This window comes from Engystomops pustulosus, chromosome 1 (assembly GCF_040894005.1).
Source record: "Engystomops pustulosus chromosome 1, aEngPut4.maternal, whole genome shotgun sequence".
Classification (NCBI taxonomy): Eukaryota; Metazoa; Chordata; class Amphibia; order Anura; family Leptodactylidae; genus Engystomops; species Engystomops pustulosus.
The window spans coordinates 10,970,771-10,990,943 of NC_092411.1; the positions used below are offsets into that span (position 1 = coordinate 10,970,771).

General features: G+C 46.6%; 1 protein-coding gene across 2 annotated transcripts in view; it reads right to left on the reverse strand.

The window, feature by feature from the left end:
• The window catches only part of SMAD2 (SMAD family member 2), a 38,230-nt gene extending 24,436 nt beyond the window's left edge, over nt 1-13,794 (reverse strand). For both annotated transcript variants that reach the window (XM_072133084.1, XM_072133078.1), the window contains exon 1: nt 13,407-13,794. The gene's annotated coding sequence lies outside the window, so the exon portion shown is untranslated. The remainder of the gene's footprint in view (nt 1-13,406) is intronic.
• Between the last annotated feature and the right edge of the window lie 6,379 nt (nt 13,795-20,173).

Here is a 20,173-nt window from a genome sequence, read left to right on the forward strand (position 1 = left end):
CCTGTACTGATCCTGAGTTACATCCTGTATTATACTCCAGAGCTGCACTCACTATTCTGCTGCTGGTGCAGTCACTGTGTACATACATGACATTACTTATCCTGTACTGATCCTGAGTTACATCCTGTATTATACCCCAGAGCTGCACTCACTATTCTGCTGCTGGTGCAGTCACTGTGTACATACATGACATTACTTATCCTGTACTGATCCTGAGTTACATCCGGTATTATACCCCAGAGCTGCACTCACTATTCTGCTGCTGGTGCAGTCACTGTGTACATACATGACATTACTTATCCTGTGCTGATCCTGAGTTACATCCTGTATTATACTCCAGAGCTGCACTCACTATTCTGCTGCTGGAGCAGTCACTGTGTACATACATGACATTACTTATCCTGTACTGATCCCGAGTTACATCCTCTATTATACTCCAGAGCTGCACTCACTATTCTGCTGCTGATGCAGTCACTGTGTACATACATGGCATTACTTATCCTGTACTGATCCTGAGTTACATCCTGTATTATACTCCAGAGCTGCACTCACTATTCTGCTGCTGGTGCAGTCACTGTGTACATACATGACATTACTTATCCTGTACTGATCCTGAGTTACATCCTGTATTATACTCCAGAACTGCACTCACTATTCTGCTGCTGGTGCAGTCACTGTGTACATACATGACATTACTTATCCTGTACTGATCCTGAGTTACATCCTGTATTATACCCCAGAGCTGCACTCACTATTCTGCTGCTGGTGCAGTCACTGTGTACATACATGACATTACTTATCCTGTGCTGATCCTGAGTTACATCCTGTATTATACTCCAGAGCTGCACTCACTATTCTGCTGCTGGTGCAGTCACTGTGTACATACATGACATTACTTATCCTGTACTGATCCTGAGTTACATCCTGTATTATACTCCAGAGCTGCACTCACTATTCTGCTGCTGGTGCAGTCACTGTGTACATACATGACATTACTTATCCTGTGCTGATCCTGAGTTACATCCTGTATTATACCCCAGAGCTGCACTCACTATTCTGCTGCTGGTGCAGTCACTGTGTACATACATGACATTACTTATCCTGTACTGATCCTGAGTTACATCCTGTATTATACTCCAGAACTGCACTCACTATTCTGCTGCTGGTGCAGTCACTGTGTACATACATGACATTACTTATCCTGTACTGATCCTGAGTTACATCCTGTATTATTCCCCAGAGCTGCACTCACTATTCTGCTGCTGGTGCAGTCACTGTGTACATACATGACATTACTTATCCTGTACTGATCCTGAGTTACATCCTGTATTATACCCCAGAGCTGCACTCACTATTCTGCTGCTGGTGCAGTCACTGTGTACATACATGACATTACTTATCCTGTACTGATCCTGAGTTACATCCTGTATTATACCCCAGAGCTGCACTCACTATTCTGCTGCTGGTGCAGTCACTGTGTACATACATGACATTACTTATCCTGTACTGATCCTGAGTTACATCCTGTATTATACTCCAGAGCTGCACTCACTATTCTGCTGCTGGTGCAGTCACTGTGTACATACATGACATTACTTATCCTGTACTGATCCTGAGTTACATCCTGTATTATACCCCAGAGCTGCACTCACTATTCTGCTGCTGGTGCAGTCACTGTGTACATACATGACATTACTTATCCTGTACTGATCCTGAGTTACATCCTGTATTATACTCCAGAACTGCACTCACTATTCTGCTGCTGGTGCAGTCACTGTGTACATACATGACATTACTTATCCTGTACTGATCCTGAGTTACATCCTGTATTATACCCCAGAGCTGCACTCACTATTCTGCTGCTGGTGCAGTCACTGTGTACATACATGACATTACTTATCCTGTGCTGATCCTGAGTTACATCCTGTATTATACTCCAGAGCTGCACTCACTATTCTGCTGCTGGTGCAGTCACTGTGTACATACATGACATTACTTATCCTGTACTGATCCTGAGTTACATCCTGTATTATACTCCAGAGCTGCACTCACTATTCTGCTGCTGGAGCAGTCACTGTGTACATACATGACATTACTTATCCTGTACTGATCCTGAGTTACATCCTGTATTATACTCCAGAGCTGCACTCACTATTCTGCTGCTGGTGCAGTCACTGTGTACATACATGACATTACTTATCCTGTACTGATCCTGAGTTACATCCTGTATTATACCCCAGAGCTGCACTCACTATTCTGCTGCTGGTGCAGTCACTGTGTACATACATGACATTACTTATCCTGTACTGATCCTGAGTTACATCCGGTATTATACCCCAGAGCTGCACTCACTATTCTGCTGCTGGTGCAGTCACTGTGTACATACATGACATTACTTATCCTGTGCTGATCCTGAGTTACATCCTGTATTATACTCCAGAGCTGCACTCACTATTCTGCTGCTGGAGCAGTCACTGTGTACATACATGACATTACTTATCCTGTACTGATCCCGAGTTACATCCTCTATTATACTCCAGAGCTGCACTCACTATTCTGCTGCTGATGCAGTCACTGTGTACATACATGGCATTACTTATCCTGTACTGATCCTGAGTTACATCCTGTATTATACTCCAGAGCTGCACTCACTATTCTGCTGCTGGTGCAGTCACTGTGTACATACATGACATTACTTATCCTGTACTGATCCTGAGTTACATCCTGTATTATACTCCAGAACTGCACTCACTATTCTGCTGCTGGTGCAGTCACTGTGTACATACATGACATTACTTATCCTGTACTGATCCTGAGTTACATCCTGTATTATACCCCAGAGCTGCACTCACTATTCTGCTGCTGGTGCAGTCACTGTGTACATACATGACATTACTTATCCTGTGCTGATCCTGAGTTACATCCTGTATTATACTCCAGAGCTGCACTCACTATTCTGCTGCTGGTGCAGTCACTGTGTACATACATGACATTACTTATCCTGTACTGATCCTGAGTTACATCCTGTATTATACTCCAGAGCTGCACTCACTATTCTGCTGCTGGTGCAGTCACTGTGTACATACATGACATTACTTATCCTGTACTGATCCTGAGTTACATCCTGTATTATACTCCAGAACTGCACTCACTATTCTGCTGCTGGTGCAGTCACTGTGTACATACATGACATTACTTATCCTGTACTGATCCTGAGTTACATCCTGTATTATTCCCCAGAGCTGCACTCACTATTCTGCTGCTGGTGCAGTCACTGTGTACATACATGACATTACTTATCCTGTACTGATCCTGAGTTACATCCTGTATTATACCCCAGAGCTGCACTCACTATTCTGCTGCTGGTGCAGTCACTGTGTACATACATGACATTACTTATCCTGTACTGATCCTGAGTTACATCCTGTATTATACCCCAGAGCTGCACTCACTATTCTGCTGCTGGTGCAGTCACTGTGTACATACATGACATTACTTATCCTGTACTGATCCTGAGTTACATCCTTTATTATACCCCAGAGCTGCACTCACTATTCTGCTGCTGGTGCAGTCACTGTGTACATACATGACATTACTTATCCTGTACTGATCCTGAGTTACATCCTGTATTATACTCCAGAGCTGCACTCACTATTCTGCTGCTGGTGCAGTCACTGTGTATATACATGACATTACTTATCCTGTACTGATCCTGAGTTACATCCTGTATTATTCCCCAGAGCTGCACTCACTATTCTGCTGCTGGTGCAGTCACTGTGTACATACATGACATTACTTATCCTGTACTGATCCTGAGTTACATCCTGTATTATACCCCAGAGCTGCACTCACTATTCTGCTGCTGGTGCAGTCACTGTGTACATACATGACATTACTTATCCTGTACTGATCCTGAGTTACATCCTGTATTATACCCCAGAGCTGCACTCACTATTCTGCTGCTGGTGCAGTCACTGTGTACATACATGACATTACTTATCCTGTACTGATCCTGAGTTACATCCTTTATTATACCCCAGAGCTGCACTCACTATTCTGCTGCTGGTGCAGTCACTGTGTACATACATGACATTACTTATCCTGTACTGATCCTGAGTTACATCCTGTATTATACTCCAGAGCTGCACTCACTATTCTGCTGCTGGTGCAGTCACTGTGTATATACATGACATTACTTATCCTGTACTGATCCTGAGTTACATCCTGTATTATTCCCCAGAGCTGCACTCACTATTCTGCTGCTGGTGCAGTCACTGTGTACATACATGACATTACTTATCCTGTACTGATCCTGAGTTACATCCTGTATTATTCCCCAGAGCTGCACTCACTATTCTGCTGCTGGTGCAGTCACTGTGTACATACATGACATTACTTATCCTGTACTGATCCTGAGTTACATCCTGTATTATACCCCAGAGCTGCACTCACTATTCTGCTGCTGGTGCAGTCACTGTGTACATACATGACATTACTTATCCTGTACTGATCCTGAGTTACATCCTGTATTATACCCCAGAGCTGCACTCACTATTCTGCTGCTGGTGCAGTCACTGTGTACATACATGACATTACTTATCCTGTACTGATCCTGAGTTACATCCTTTATTATACCCCAGAGCTGCACTCACTATTCTGCTGCTGGTGCAGTCACTGTGTACATACATGACATTACTTATCCTGTACTGATCCTGAGTTACATCCTGTATTATACTCCAGAGCTGCACTCACTATTCTGCTGCTGGTGCAGTCACTGTGTATATACATGACATTACTTATCCTGTACTGATCCTGAGTTACATCCTGTATTATTCCCCAGAGCTGCACTCACTATTCTGCTGCTGGTGCAGTCACTGTGTACATACATGACATTACTTATCCTGTACTGATCCTGAGTTACATCCTGTATTATACCCCAGAGCTGCACTCACTATTCTGCTGCTGGTGCAGTCACTGTGTACATACATGACATTACTTATCCTGTACTGATCCTGAGTTACATCCTGTATTATACCCCAGAGCTGCACTCACTATTCTGCTGCTGGTGCAGTCACTGTGTACATACATGACATTACTTATCCTGTACTGATCCTGAGTTACATCCTTTATTATACCCCAGAGCTGCACTCACTATTCTGCTGCTGGTGCAGTCACTGTGTACATACATGACATTACTTTTCCTGAAATGATCTTAGCTACGCCCTGTATTATACTTACGTTATGCAAAAGTGGTGTAAAATAATAATAAAATAAGAGATCACAAGAAACAGCAAGAATGTCAGACAAGGCAAACTAGTCCCACACATTCCCATTGCGGTTGCCACTTCATTCTAGCAAACAGCAGGGGTCAGACGTCATCAGATGCCATCAATGACTCTCCTGAGTTAACCCCTGTAAATATACTGTGCGTGTGATATACCAGGCCAGTAAACAACAAGATCACCATTCAATGAAGACTGCAAACCTCGCATGATGGGAGGATTAGCTATATCCTAAAAAGCAAAGACAATCAGGGTAGAACTAGCATGTATGTATAAAGGCAAACTGACTGCATTAGAGCCTATAGGAGCAGAAACAAAGCAAGAAGAAAAAAAATACCTGAGGTTACTGAAGCAGCAGAGCAGTGCGCACCACATAGATGCTCCAGATACAGCGGCTTTATCCTGCACATGCAGAACCTGCAGCGACTCCTCCACAGCAATGACATAACACTGACCTGCCTACATCAATTACTATTATTCAGTGAGAAACACAATGGCCTGGACAAGGAGCCACGTACCTGGCCCGGCAAGGACAGACGCTGCGCGCCCGCTCTGCGGCTTCAATGACTCGCTCCAGACGCAAATCTCTAGGTTTACCAGAGGAACATCTAGTGCAGACACATTGATTGAGACTAGATCATTTTCTGCCAATAAGTCCCCCTGGCCTAGAATCTGGGGGAGGGCAGATCCAGGAATGTAAACACTACAGGGGGAGGGGGAAGCTGCAATCACATCTCCGCTATGGATCCAGTCCTGCACAACACTGCTCATTACAACGTATCAAATCGAAGTCTAAAATCTTGAGCTTATTTGCTACAATTTAAGCAACAAAATTAATAAAAGACATCCATACCGATGCGCATTTTATGTGTAGATAAAAGCGTAGACTAAATATCTCGTAATTTAGAAGAGATAACGACAGAAGACAAGAGAGACAAGAATCACAAATTGATCAGGAAAGAAAATCATCATCATCATGTCCTGGAAATGTCAGAAGTAGTAGTAGTATAGTGAGAGAGTTCAATATTGAGGGGCAGTCAGAGCACCAGAGGCACTGGATTATGTTATCCAAAATTTTCCTTTAACAGCCCATATTGTACTGTGGAAGCACATTAACTTATCTTCAGTAATTTCCATTCCCTTCTGCCGTCATGCTTGCCGAAAACAAATTGAAATTCAGTAAGTATTTATTACCATTCATGTATTATACACAGTGACTCCACCAGCAGAATAGTGAGTGCAGCTCTGGAGTATAATACAGGATGTAACTCAGGATCAGTACAGGATAAGTAATGTCATGTATGTACACAGTGACTGCACCAGCAGCAGAATAATGAGTGCAGCTCTGGGGTATAATACAGGATGTAACTCAGGATCAGTACAGGATAAGTAATGTCATGTATGTACACAGTGACTGCACCAGCAGCAGAATAGTGAGTGCAGCTCTGGAGTATAATACAGGATGTAACTCAGGATCAGTACAGGATAAGTAATGTCATGTATGTACACAGTGACTGCACCAGCAGCAGAATAGTGAGTGCAGCTCTGGGGTATAATACAGGATGTAACTCAGGATCAGTACAGGATAAGTAATGCCATGTATGTACACAGTGACTGCACCAGCAGCAGAATATTGAGTGCAGCTGTGGGGTAAAATAAAGGATGTAACTCAGGATCAGTACAGGATAAGTAATGTCATGTATGTACACAGTGACTGCACCAGCAGCAGAATAGTGAGTGCAGCTCTGGGGTAAAATAAAGGATGTAACTCAGGATCAGTACAGGATAAGTAATGTCATGTATGTACACAGTGACTGCACCAGCAGCAGAATAGTGAGTGCAGCTCTGGAGTATAATACAGGATGTAACTCAGGATCAGTACAGGATAAGTAATGTCATGTATGTACACAGTGACTGCACCAGCAGCAGAATAGTGAGTGCAGCTCTGGGGTATAATACAGGATGTAACTCAGGATCAGTACAGGATAAGTAATGCCATGTATGTACAGTGACTGCACCAGCAGCAGAATAGTGAGTGCAGCTCTGGAGTATAATACAGGATGTAACTCAGGATCAGTACAGGATAAGTAACGTCATGTATGTACACAGTGACTGCACCAGCAGCAGAATAGTGAGTGCAGCTCTGGAGTATAATACAGGATGTAACTCAGGATCAGTACAGGATAAGTAACGTCATGTATGTACACAGTGACTGCACCAGCAGCAGAATAGTGAGTGCACTATTAAATAGGACAGGGAAATAAGAAAGAAAATGCTTCTACTTGTCCTTCCTGCTGGAAAACCTTCTGACGTTGGCTCAAAATACTACATGATAAACTGGGTGTGTGTTTCCAGCCTAATAAAAGACACTTATTAGACAACTGAAAATCGGGGAAGACTGGACTGAGGAGCATACAATCTATTGATAAAATAACCATATTTCTATTACATGAATCCTACTATCACTGACTGACCTAATAAGGTAGATCCAATGACAGGTTCCTTCAGTCTGCCCTAGTCCTATGGTATTTTTGGACTAGGAGCTACTGCACATGCTGGGTAGGAGGGATCAAAATAGGCTACAGAGGTGTGGAGTAGCCGTATCTCCCGCCAAATGGCGCGGCTACGACATGCCCAAGGCACCCTCTAAAATTTGCATATATCAAAGATAACATTTTTTAGCTCCCTAAACTAGAAGTTTAAACCAAAAATACCATAGGGCTGGGGCAGACTAAAGGAACCTGCCATCGGATCTATCTTATCAGGAAGACCAATGGTGGTAGTAACTGCTATTCTATGCATTTTTCGTGAGCCATACATAATGACACAAAGTGTTTTAGATGCCAACTTTGCCAAAATACTCTTGAGCCCTATGTAAATGGGGACATAGGGATTAGAAATTCATAACTAGACAGAAGAGCTTGCAATCTAAAAAGGGAAACTAGGCAAGTGGAGAAGATTCTAATCTTAACTAAAAAGCTAGAAGTACAAAGAGGATGGAGGAAAAGAAAAATAATATACAGACTGCAGCGATTGAGATCAAACGATCAGTGGACAGACGACCCCATCCGCCCACTGTGACCTCCGGTGACCTCTCTGAATGTTACTATAGTCCCAGGCTGCAATGATCAGCTGTAAGGTGTCTGTAATGAAGCTTTATTGATAATCCTTGGTCCCATTACAGCAAAAATTTTTAATCTCCGATTGTCACTGGGGCAAAAAATTTTTTTGTCTTGATCTACAATTATAAAATATACAGTTTGGACTTGCATACAAATTCTACTTAAAAACAAACCTATGGACCCCATCTTGTATGTAACCCGGGGTCTGCCTGTATTGCAAAAATAGATTGAGACATGGAAAATCCGCAAACCCCTGCATAGACTGATTCTGGCCTAGACTGAAAAGCTAGCACTCTATTCATATAAAGAGACTGGAGGCCGTATGCTAGATGTACAAACAAAAAGCTAACATACATATAAAAGTGGATTGGGAGCACACACGTGTGTTGCCGGAAAATAGAGCGTGCTTCAACATTCGCCGTAGTTGTGACCCAGCTCCATAGCTCCCTAAGGAGAGGGGCGAGAAGCGCTCACCCCTCCAGCGGGCATTCTGCTTCATGCGGGTGTACTATACTTTTTCTGCAACTCCGTATCGTAGTAACTTAGGCCAATTCCTGCATATATTGAAAAAAAAAAATGCAATATGGTCTAGCCCTACAATCCACCACCATTTATATAAACTTTACAGCTGGCTGATTCAGGCCTAGGTAGAAGAGCTTGAGCGCCATTATCTTCCAAAATACCGGAAGGAAAATAGTAAAATCTAAAGTAGCTTTCAATCTAATCCTGTAATAAAACACTAGATAAAGCTGGTTCTTGACTGAAAAGCTGGTACTCTCGTTCTTTAATAGGGACACTGTATAGTTAAACTATCTACAGGTCTAAACGGAAGAGCTGGCAATCTACGAGTCTAGAGGATTCATGCCAATTTAAACCTATTAAACAATACTAATGCCAACGACTTCTGGCCTAAAACAGAAGAGCTTGCAATCTGCTGTTATACAGGAAGACGTTTTTTTCAGGCGTCATTATACTTTTAAAAAGAAAAGTGAATTTTAACCCCAGAATGTAACACTGGAGGGAACTGCTTTTTGCCTAGGCTGAAGAGCTTGCACTCTACCATTCTACATGAAGCCTGGGAGACAAGAAATCCAATTCTTTAGTTAAGCCCTAGCGGATTGATTCTGGCCTGGACTGAAGAGCTTGCAATCTGTACCTTATGTAAACCTACTGGTGGCCGATTCATTGAAAGTCTGATGAGCTTGCAATGCAATATTCACTGGGCGAGGTCGTAGTCCAGTATAAAAACTGTACCCTCTAACACATCACTAGATGAAGCTGGTTCAGGCCTAAACTGAGGAGCTCTTACAGGGGGATTCAGAGGGAAAAAAAAATCCAACTGTAGGCTAGAAAGCTAGCAATCTATTAGTCCAAAAGGAGATAAGGAGAAAGATACAGTCATACCTAGACTGAAGAGCTTGACCTCTATTTTATTTACAAAGAGACTAGAAGAATGGAAATTTAAGTCTAAACAGCTTAAATTAGACACAGATCCTTGCCTAGATCAAAAGGCTAAAGTCTCAACTCAAGAGCTTGCACTCTATTCTTCTACAAGGAGACGGAGAGAATAAATCCAAGTCTGGGCTAAAGAGCAATCTTTTAGTCCAGAAGGGGAGGTCAGTCATACCTAGACTGAAGAGCCTGCGATCTACCTCCTTTGTAACTCAATGAGACACCTTTGGCTGAAAAGCTTGCACTTTATTTTTCAACATACAGGAAGGAAGCCTAGACTGAAGAGCTTGCAATCTTCCCCCATTAAACACTTAGCTACAGATTCTTCCCTCAATTAAAAAGCTTAAACATTTTTTTACTTTTTTTTTTTTTTTACAAAAATTGAGTGCAAGCTTATTGGTCTAGACTTGTGTTTCCATTCCTTAGAGCCTGAAGGAATGGAAACAAAAGTCTAGACCAAAAAGCTTGCACTCAATTTTTGTTTGTGGATCTTCATCTAGGCCAAAGAGCTTGCAATCCTGGCTTGTCTGAAGATGCAATCTATCCACCATGTACCTGTATGAGATGCCCAAACTGATGAGCTTGCCTTCTATTCAACCACAGGCAAGCTAGTATCAATCTACCACCAGGATGAAAGATTGTAAACCAAGCACAATGACATACTGGCGTGTCCCCTCTGGCAGGTTCCACTAATCTTTAACCTTCCTATGCCCTTGTTTTTAGGAAAAAAAGCTTTACAAAATTATGCTAATGAGCCCGAGGGGTAATTGTAAAAGCTTTTTTTGGGGTAAAACCCAGGAGAAGAGCAGAACCTGTCAGATGGGGAAATATAAGTGTGCTTGGTTTACAATTCTTCATTCTGGTGGTAGATTAATCTAATCTATTAGTCCAGAAGGTTAGAACGATACAGTCATACCTAGACTGACAAGCTTGCACTCTAATTTTGATGAGCATCCACGTAAAAGAATAAAGAGTTAATCTATTAATCCAGAATGTTAAGTGGAGAAAGTTATAGTCATACCAAGACTGAAGAACTTGCAATCTACCACCACATAACGCTATGGGACACTTAAGACTGAAGAGCTTACCCTCTATTCTTCCACAGGTAGATGGATAGAACTAGGATAGAATACATACAAACAAGCTAATAATTATTCAGTTCAGGAGAGGTGGCGAAAGTTACAGTCATATCTAAACTGAAGAGCTTACAATTTACCAACCCCCACCCACCCATAACTATGACACACCTAGCCATAAGAGCTAACACTCTTTTTCAACATGGAGCCTGGGGAAGTGTAAATAGAAGTCTAGACACTGAAGGGCTCTAGACTAAGGAGCTCGCAATCTTTTAGCCCAGGAAAGGAGGAGAAAGGTACTGTCATATCCAGACTGAAGAGCTTGCAATCTACCTTCCTTCCCACACACAACTCTATGAGACAGAAGAGCTCACATTTTTTCGATATGGAGCTTGGGAAGTGGAAATAGAAGTCTAGACTAAAGAGCTTGCAGTCTATTCTTCGAAATGTATCCGAATCTAAATCTAGGCCTAAGAGATGGCTATCAATTAGTCCAAAAGGAGAGGCGGAGAAAGGCACATAAACAAACATGTATCTAAATCTAAAGAGCTTGCAATCTATTAGTTCAATCGGGGAAGGCAGTGAAAAGTACATTCCTGCCTAGTCCGAAAACGCAATCTACCCACTATGTGCCTCTATGAATCACCTAGACTGAAGAACTTGCACTCTATTATAGGTAAACTAGGATAGAAGAAATAAACAAGAGCTAATAATCTATTAGTCCAGAGGAGAGGTGAAGAAAGTCACAGTCAAACCAAGACTGAAGAGCTTGCAATCTACACCCCAATATAAGAACATGGAAGAGCTCACACACTTTCTTTTAGACACAAAGCTTGGGGAAGTAGAAATAGAAGACTAAAGAGCTTGCACTCTATTGCATTACAAGGATCCTAATCTAACTCTAGACTAAAGAGCTTGCAATCTATTGGCCCAGGAGCTGACGAGAAAGTTGCCATCATAACCTAACCGGAGGGCTTGCAATCTACAAATATAACAACATGAAAGAACTCCTACACTTTCTTTTAGACACAGAGCTTGGGGAAGAACATGGATCCTTATCTAACTGTAGACTAAGAAGCTAGTAATCTATTAGCCCGAGAGCGGAAGAGAAAGGTACAGTCCTATCTAGACTGAAGAGCTTGCTATCTCCATCCTTCCCCCACATAACTATGGGACACCTAGACCAGTAGTGGCAAACCTTTTAGAGATCGAGTGCCCAAAATGAGACCCAAAAACCACTAGCTTTTCCCAAAGTGCCAACACGGCAATTTAGGCAGTAACAAACTTATTGCTACCAGAATCTTTGAGCTCCAATCCGACACCTTTTCACTCTTTGGACAGGACCAAACAGCACAGGATGGGTGACTTTACAATAGCAGGGCACTGCTTGGACTGTCTGAGACTGCAGGAAGATGCTATGTCTGGCAAACTCTGTGCCTGGGAGACAGCAAGTGTGCCCACAGCGATGCCTCCGAGTGCCATCTCTGGCACCAGTGCTATAGGTTCGTCACCACTGACCTAGACAGAGGAGCTCACACATTTTTAGACACAAAGCTTGGGGAAGTAAAATATAAGTCGTGACTGCAGAGCTTACACTCTACTCTTCTACAAGGATTCTAATCTAAATCTAGACTAAAGAGCTTGCAATCTATTAGCTCAAGGAGCTGAGGAGAAAGTTGCCGTCATATTGAGACCAAGGAGCTTGCAATCTACCCTCTTCCTGATACAACTGTATGGGAGACCTAGACAAAAGAACAGCACACAAGTCTAAACTGCAGAGCTTGCACTCTATTATTCTACAAGTATCCTAGACTAAGGAGCGAAAGGGTACAGACATATCCCGACTGAAGAGCTTGCAATCTACCTCTTTCCCGCACATAACTGTATGGGACACCTAGACAGAAGAGCTTACAATCTCCCTCCTTCCCCCACATAACTGTATGAGACACCTAGACAGAAGAGCTTGCAATCTACCTCCTTCCCCCACATAACTGTATAAGACACCTAGACAGAAGAGCTTGCAATCTACCTCCTTCCCCCACATAACTGTATAAGACACCTAGACGGAAGAGCTTGCAATCTACCTCCTTCCCCCACATAACTGTATGAGACACCTAGACAGAAGAGCTTACAATCTACCTCCTTCCCCCCACACAACTGTATGAGACACCTAGACAGAAGAGCTTGCAATCTAATTCCTTCCCACACAACTGTATGGGACACATTTGGAGAGACAGAAGTCTAGCCCGCAGAGCTTGCGCTCTATCCCTGCACATGAAGGCTGGAGGAGGGGGGAGAGGGATGAGGAGGGAGCAGTGAGGTTGGGGGAGGGGAGCTGCAGGAATGTAAACAGAGCTGAGGAGGGGGCTCCGGCCCTGTGTGTCCTGACACGTCCTGCCCTGGGCCCAGGAGCTAGCACTCACACTGTGGTCGGCCAGTACGTGTGTAGTCGGGCGGCGAGGCCCAGCAGTTACCTGGAGCAGGAGGTGGCTCGGTGTCTCAGGCCGGGGGCCCCGCTGTGAGGCGAGGCTTTGGAGGTCACTCCCGTCCCCCCTCCTGTAGGCCGCGGTCTAGGCGGGATCCTCAGCCCGGCGACAGGCCTAGACGGCCGGGGGAAGGTGGAGGAGGGGAAATACGCAACGACGACCCCTATTCAAGATGGAGGGAGGGGAAGAGCCCGCTCAGCGGCGCCCGGGCCTCGTCCTTCCCCCGCTCCCGGCGCCGCGCGGATTCCCAGGTTTATTACTAATATTGTTATTATTCTCCCGCACAAAAAAAAAAATTCTCCTCAGAGCCGCGCACGCAACCGGCCAACCTCAACCTCGCCACGGCCCGCAGCCCCGCCCGCCGCCTCAGCCGCGCCACGCCATTGGTGCACAGCAAAGCATCCGGACAAATCATTGGACGTCACAACTGTCAATCAGCACTACACCGCCTCACTGCCCTAACCGCAGCTTTACATTGGTGTACATAGAAGCATCGAGATAACCCATTGGTTCAAACGATTGTCAGTCATAAGAGCCCCGCCCGCTTTCTTATACTTCTTTTTACGTCAAAGATTCATTTTTTTTTTCGTGGTAAAGGTTTAGGGCAGGCCACGCCTACAAGGAGGCGGGTTCCTGGGCTACGGGAGACAATAAAAGTGACGTTCCAAAAGGGATGTCACTCAACGAGACGCCCCGCCCCCTTCTGATGACGCGCAATGGATTGCGTCGGCTTGCGTTCGTGAGCTGGGATGCGGATATATGATTGACGGATAGGTATGAGTCTTCTGCGCATGCGCCTGGGATCTTGCATCGCCCCGATCGGCCAGTAGAGGGCGCGTGTAACAGAGATGTAGTTTGAAGTGTAGGTGACGCTGTTATGGGGGAATGTGTAGATGACACTGTTATGGGGGGATGTGTAGGTGACAGTGTTATGGGGGATGTGTAGGTGACACTGTTATGGGGGGATGTGTAGGTGACACTGTTATGGGGGGGATGTGTAGGTGACAGTGTTATGGGGGATGTGTAGGTGACATTGTTATGTGGGATGTGTAGGTGACACTGTTATGGGGGATGTGTAGGTGACACTGTTATGGGGGGGATGTGTGTAGGTGACACTGTTATGGGGGGAGGTGTAGGTGACACTGTTATGGGGGGATGTGTAGATGACACTGTTATGGGGGATGTGTAGGTGACACTGTTATGGGGGGGATGTGTAGATGACACTGTTATGGGGGGGATGTGTAGATGACACTGTTATGGGGGGGATGTGTAGGTGACACTGTTATGGGGGGATGTGTAGGTGACGCTGTTATGGGGGATGTGTAGGTGACACTGTTATGGGGGATGTGTAGGTGACACTGTTATGGGGGATGTGCAGGTGACACTGTTATGGAGGATGTGTAGATGACACTGTTATGGGGGATGTGTAGGTGACACTGTTATGGGGGATGTGTAGGTGACGCTGTTATGGGGGATGTGTAGGTGACACTGTTATGGGGGATGTGTAGGTGACGCTGTTATGGGGGATGTGTAGGTGACACTGTTATGGGGGGATGTGTAGGTGACACTGTTATGGGGGGATGTGTAGGTGACGCTGTTATGGGGGATGTGTAGGTGACACTGTTATGGGGGGATGTGTAGATGACACTGTTATGGGGGGATGTGTAGATGACACTGTTATGGGGGATGTGTAGGTGACACTGTTATGGGGGGGATGTGTAGATGACACTGTTATGGGGGGATGTGTAGGTGACACTGTTATGGGGGGATGTGTAGATGACACTGTTATGGGGGGATGTGTAGGTGACACTGTTATGGGGGGATGTGTAGGTGACACTGTTATGGGGGGATGTGTAGGTGACGCTGTTATGGGGGGATGTGTAGAGGTGACACTGTTATGGGGGGATGTGTAGGTGACACTGTTATGGGGGGATGTGTAGGTGACGCTGTTATGGGGGGATGTGTAGAGGTGACACTGTTATGGGGGGGATGTGTAGGTGACACTGTTATGGGGGGGATGTGTAGGTGACACTGTTATGGGGGGATGTGTAGGTGACACTGTTATGGGGGATGTGTAGGTGACACTGTTATGGGGGATGTGTAGGTGACACTGTTATGGGGGATGTGTAGGTGACACTGTGATGGGGGGGGTGTAGATGACACTGTGATGGGGGGGTGTAGATGACACTGTGATGGGGGGGGTGTAGATGACACTGTGATGGGGGTATCTATAATATATATATTATAATGTATAATAAATTCCTCATTATCCTATTTAGAAAAGGGGAACATTTTTCCGAGCTTGTGGAGATTTACTGTGACCCTCGTGTGCACCTCTGAATCCTGTGCGCTGTGCACCAGAGGGGAGGTCTGACGCCCCATACACCTGTATGAATAAGCCCCCCATCCCCTCCCCCATTGTGTTTGGAAACTCAGTGAAAATGCAACAGACACATTTGTTACATAAGTAACAATTCTGTCACATGCTGAATGGTGAAATCCGCATCACTCCTTCAGAATGATTGGTGAATGCTGGCGCACAAGTAGCGGACCGCCCCGATCACATGGACAGGGAAACTTGGCTCCTCACTAGATACAATCTTCTATTATTGTAGAGTATTCTACTCTCATTTGATGATTGTCGTACAATCCAACATAACGTTTCGGTCAAATAATTAGACCTTCAATAGAAGTCGATTGCCATGTGACTGTAGGGACCCACGTATATAATAGGAGGTGTGGCTGCAGTGTGCTGGGGCTACCTATATACTAAGGGGGATGGTACTGCAGTATTCTGGGGTAGCCATATACTGAAGGGGGAATGAACTGGGGCTGCCTATTTTCTATAAACTGAAGAGTGGGCTGCAGTGTGCTGGGGCTACCTATATTCTAAAGGAGGTGACTGCAGTGTGATGGGTGTACCTATATACTGAGGGGGGTGACTGCAGTGTGCTGGGGCTAGCTGTATACTGAGGGGGGTGACTGGAGTTTGCTGGGGCTACCTATATACTGAAGGGTGAATGAATACAGTGTGCTGGGGCTACCTATATACTGAAGGGGGTGACTGCAGTGTGCTGGGACTACCTGTATACTGAAGGGGGGTGTTTCTGCAGTGTGCTGGGGCTACCTATATACTGAAGGGAGTGACTGCAGTGTGCTGGGGCTACCTATATGCTGAAGGGTGAATGAATGCAGTGTGCTGGGGCTACCTATATACTGAAGGGGGTGAGTGCAGTGTGCTGGGACTACCTGTATACTGAAGGGGGGTGTTTCTTCAGTGTGCTGGGGCTACCTATATACTGAAGGGAGTGACTGCAGTGTGCTGGGGCTACCTATATGCTGAAGGGTGAATGAATGCAGTGTGCTGGGGCTACCTATATACTGAAGGGGGGTGTTACTGCAGTGTGCTGGGGCTACCTATATACTGAAGGGGGGTGTTACTGCAGTGTGCTGGGGCTACCTATATACTGAAGGGGGGTGTTACTGCAGTGTGCTGGGGCTACCTATATACTGAAGGGGGTGTTACTGCAGTGTGCTGGGGCTACCTATATACTGAAGGGGGTGTTACTGCAGTGTGCTGGGGCTACCTGTATACTGAAGGGGGGTGTTACTGCAGTGTGCTGGGGCTACCTATATACTGAAGGGGGTGTTACTGCAGTGTGCTGGGGCTACCTGTATACTGAAGGGGGTGTTACTGTAGTGTGCTGGGGCTACCTATATACTGAAGGGGGTGTTACTGCAGTGTGCTGGGGCTACCTATATACTGAAGGGGGTGTTACTGCAGTGTGCTGGGGCTACCTATATACTGAAGGGGGGTGTTACTGCAGTGTGCTGGGGCTACCTATATACTGAAGGGGGTGTTACTGTAGTGTGCTGGGGCTACCTATATACTGAAGGGGGTGTTACTGCAGTGTGCTGGGGCTACCTATATACTGAAGGGGGTGTTACTGCAGTGTGCTGGGGCTACCTATATACTGAAGGGGGTGTTACTGCAGTGTTGTTCTGAGTTCTTCTTACAGAGACTTTGCCAATTAAGGCCGCCTTATAGGTCTGGAGATTTATAGCCATTGAAGCTCCATCAGGGTATTCTGGGAAATATGTAAATGTGTTTTGCAAGCCACCCCATTATTTTAAATTTATGTTCACCCTCCACAGTTATATAAAGCCCCCTCCTAATTTATACTGTCCTTTATCATTTTCCACATATACTTGAGTATAATTTACGTTTTTCGCCACAAAAAATGTGCTGAAAACCTCCAACTCAGCTTATACTCGAGGGTATAAAAAAAATACATACTCACCCTCCGATGGTCCCCACGGCTCCTCTCCCTCCTTCTCTTTGCGTGTAACAGCAGGCGCATCATGGTGTGCACCGGTGGGCAGAGATCATGGACGCGCCTCTGCCTGCTCTGTTACACGCGAAGAGAAGAAAGAAGAGGAGCCGCGCAGAGCATCGCAAGGTAAGTATGTGGGTTTTTTAAGCCGAGTGGCTGCAGGGCATTGCATTTGGTGGGGGATCTGGCTGCAGGGGGCATTTCATCATCAGTAGGGGGGTCTGGCTGCAGGGGGCATTTCATCATCAGTAGGGGGGTCTTGCTGCAGGGGGCATTTCATCATCAGTAGGGGGGTCTGGCTGCAGGGGGCATTTCATCATCAGTAGGGGGATCTTGCTGCAGGGGGCATTTCATCATCAGTAGGGGGGTCTGGCTGCAGGGGGCATTTCATCATCAGTAGGGGGGTCTGGCTGCAGGGGGCATTTCATCATCAGTAGGGGGGTCTGGCTGCAGGGGTCATTTCATCATCAGTAGGGGGGGTTTGGCTGCGGGGGGCATTTCATCATCAGTAGGGGGGGTCTGGCTGCAGGGGGCATTTCATCATCAGTAGGGGGGTCTGGCTGCGGGGGGCATTTAATCATCAGTAGGGGGGGTTTGGCTGCAGGGGGCATTTCATCATCAGTAGGGGGGTTTGGCTGCGGGGGGCATTTCATCATCAGTAGGGGGGGGTCTGGCTGCAGGGGGCATTATATCATCAGTAGGGGGATCTGGCTGCAGGGGGCATTTCATCATCAGTAGGGGGGGTCTGGCTGCAGGGGGCATTTTATCATCAGTAGGGGGGGTCTGGATGCAGGGGGCATTTCATCATCAGTAGGGGGGTCTGGCTGCAGGGGGCATTTCATCATCAGTAGGGGGGTCTGGCTGCAGGGGGCATTTCATCATCAGTAGGGGGGTCGGGCTGCAGGGGGCATTTCATCATCAGTGGGGGTGTCGGGCTGCAGGGGGCATTTCATCATCAGTGGGGGGGGGGTCTGGCTGCAGGGGGCATTACATAATCAGTGCGGGGGGGTCTAGCTGCAGGGGGCATTAAATCATCAGTGGGGGTGTCTGGCTGCAGGGGGCATTTCATCATCAGTGGGGGTGTCTGGCTGCGGGGGGCATTTCATCATCAGTGGGGGTGTCTGGCTGCGGGGGGCATTTATCATCAGTGGGGGGGTCTGGCTGCAGGGGGCATTTCATCATCAGTGGGGGTGTCGGGCTACAGGGGGCATTTCATCATCAGTGGGGGGGGTATGGCTGCAGGGGGCATTTCATCATCAGTGGGGGGGGGGGTCTGGCTGCAGGGGGCATTTCATCATCAGTGGTGGGTCTGGCTGCAGGGGGCATTTCATCATCAGTAGGGGGGGTTTGGCTGCAGGGGGGCATTTCATCATCAGTAGGGGGGTCTGGCTGCAGGGGACATTACATCATCAGTAGGGGGTCTGGCTGCAGGGGGCATTTCATCATCAGTGGTGGGTCTGGCTGCAGGGGGCATTATATCAGTAGGGGGGTTTGGCTGCAGGGGGCATTTAATCATCAGTAGGGGGGGTCTTGCTGCAGGGGGCATTTCATCATCAGTAGGGGGTCTGGCTGCAGGGGGCATTATATCATCAGTAGGGGGGTTTGGCTGCAGGGGGCATTTCATCATCAGTAGGGGGGTTTGGCTGCAGGGGGCATTTCATCATCAGTAGGGGGGTCTGGCTGCGGGGGGCATTTCATCATCAGTGGGGGTCTGGCTGCAGGGGGCATTTCATCATCAGTGGGGGGTGTTGGGCTGCAGGGGGCATTTCATCATCAGTAGGGGGGTCTGGCTGCAGGGGGCATTATATCATCAGTGGGGGTGTCTGGCTGCAGGGGGCATTTCATCATCAGTGGGGGGTGTTGGGCTGCAGGGGGCATTTCATCATCAGTGCAGGGGGGTCTAGCTGCAGGGGGCATTATATCATCAGTGGGGGTGTCTGGCTGCAGGGGGCATTTCATCATCAGTGGGGGTGTCGGGCTACAGGGGGCATTTCATCATCAGTAGGGGGGGTATGGCTGCAGGGGGCATTTCATCATCAGGGGGGGGGGTCTGGCTGCAGGGGGCATTACATCATCAGTAGGGGGTCTGGCTGCAGAGGGCATTTCATCATCAGTGGGGGGGGGGGTCTGGCTGTAGGGGGCATTTCATCATCAGTAGGGGGTCTGGCTGCAGGGGGCATTTCATCATCAGTGGTGGGTCTGGCTGCAGGGGGCATTATATCAGTAGGGGGGTTTGGCTGCAGGGGGCATTTAATCATCAGTAGGGGGGGTCTTGCTGCAGGGGGCATTTCATCATCAGTAGGGGTCTGGCTGCAGGGGGCATTTCATCATCAGTAGGGGGTTTGGCTGCAGGGGGCATTTCATCATCAGTGGGGGTCTGGCTGCAGGGGGCATTTCATCATCAGTGGGGGGTGTTGGGCT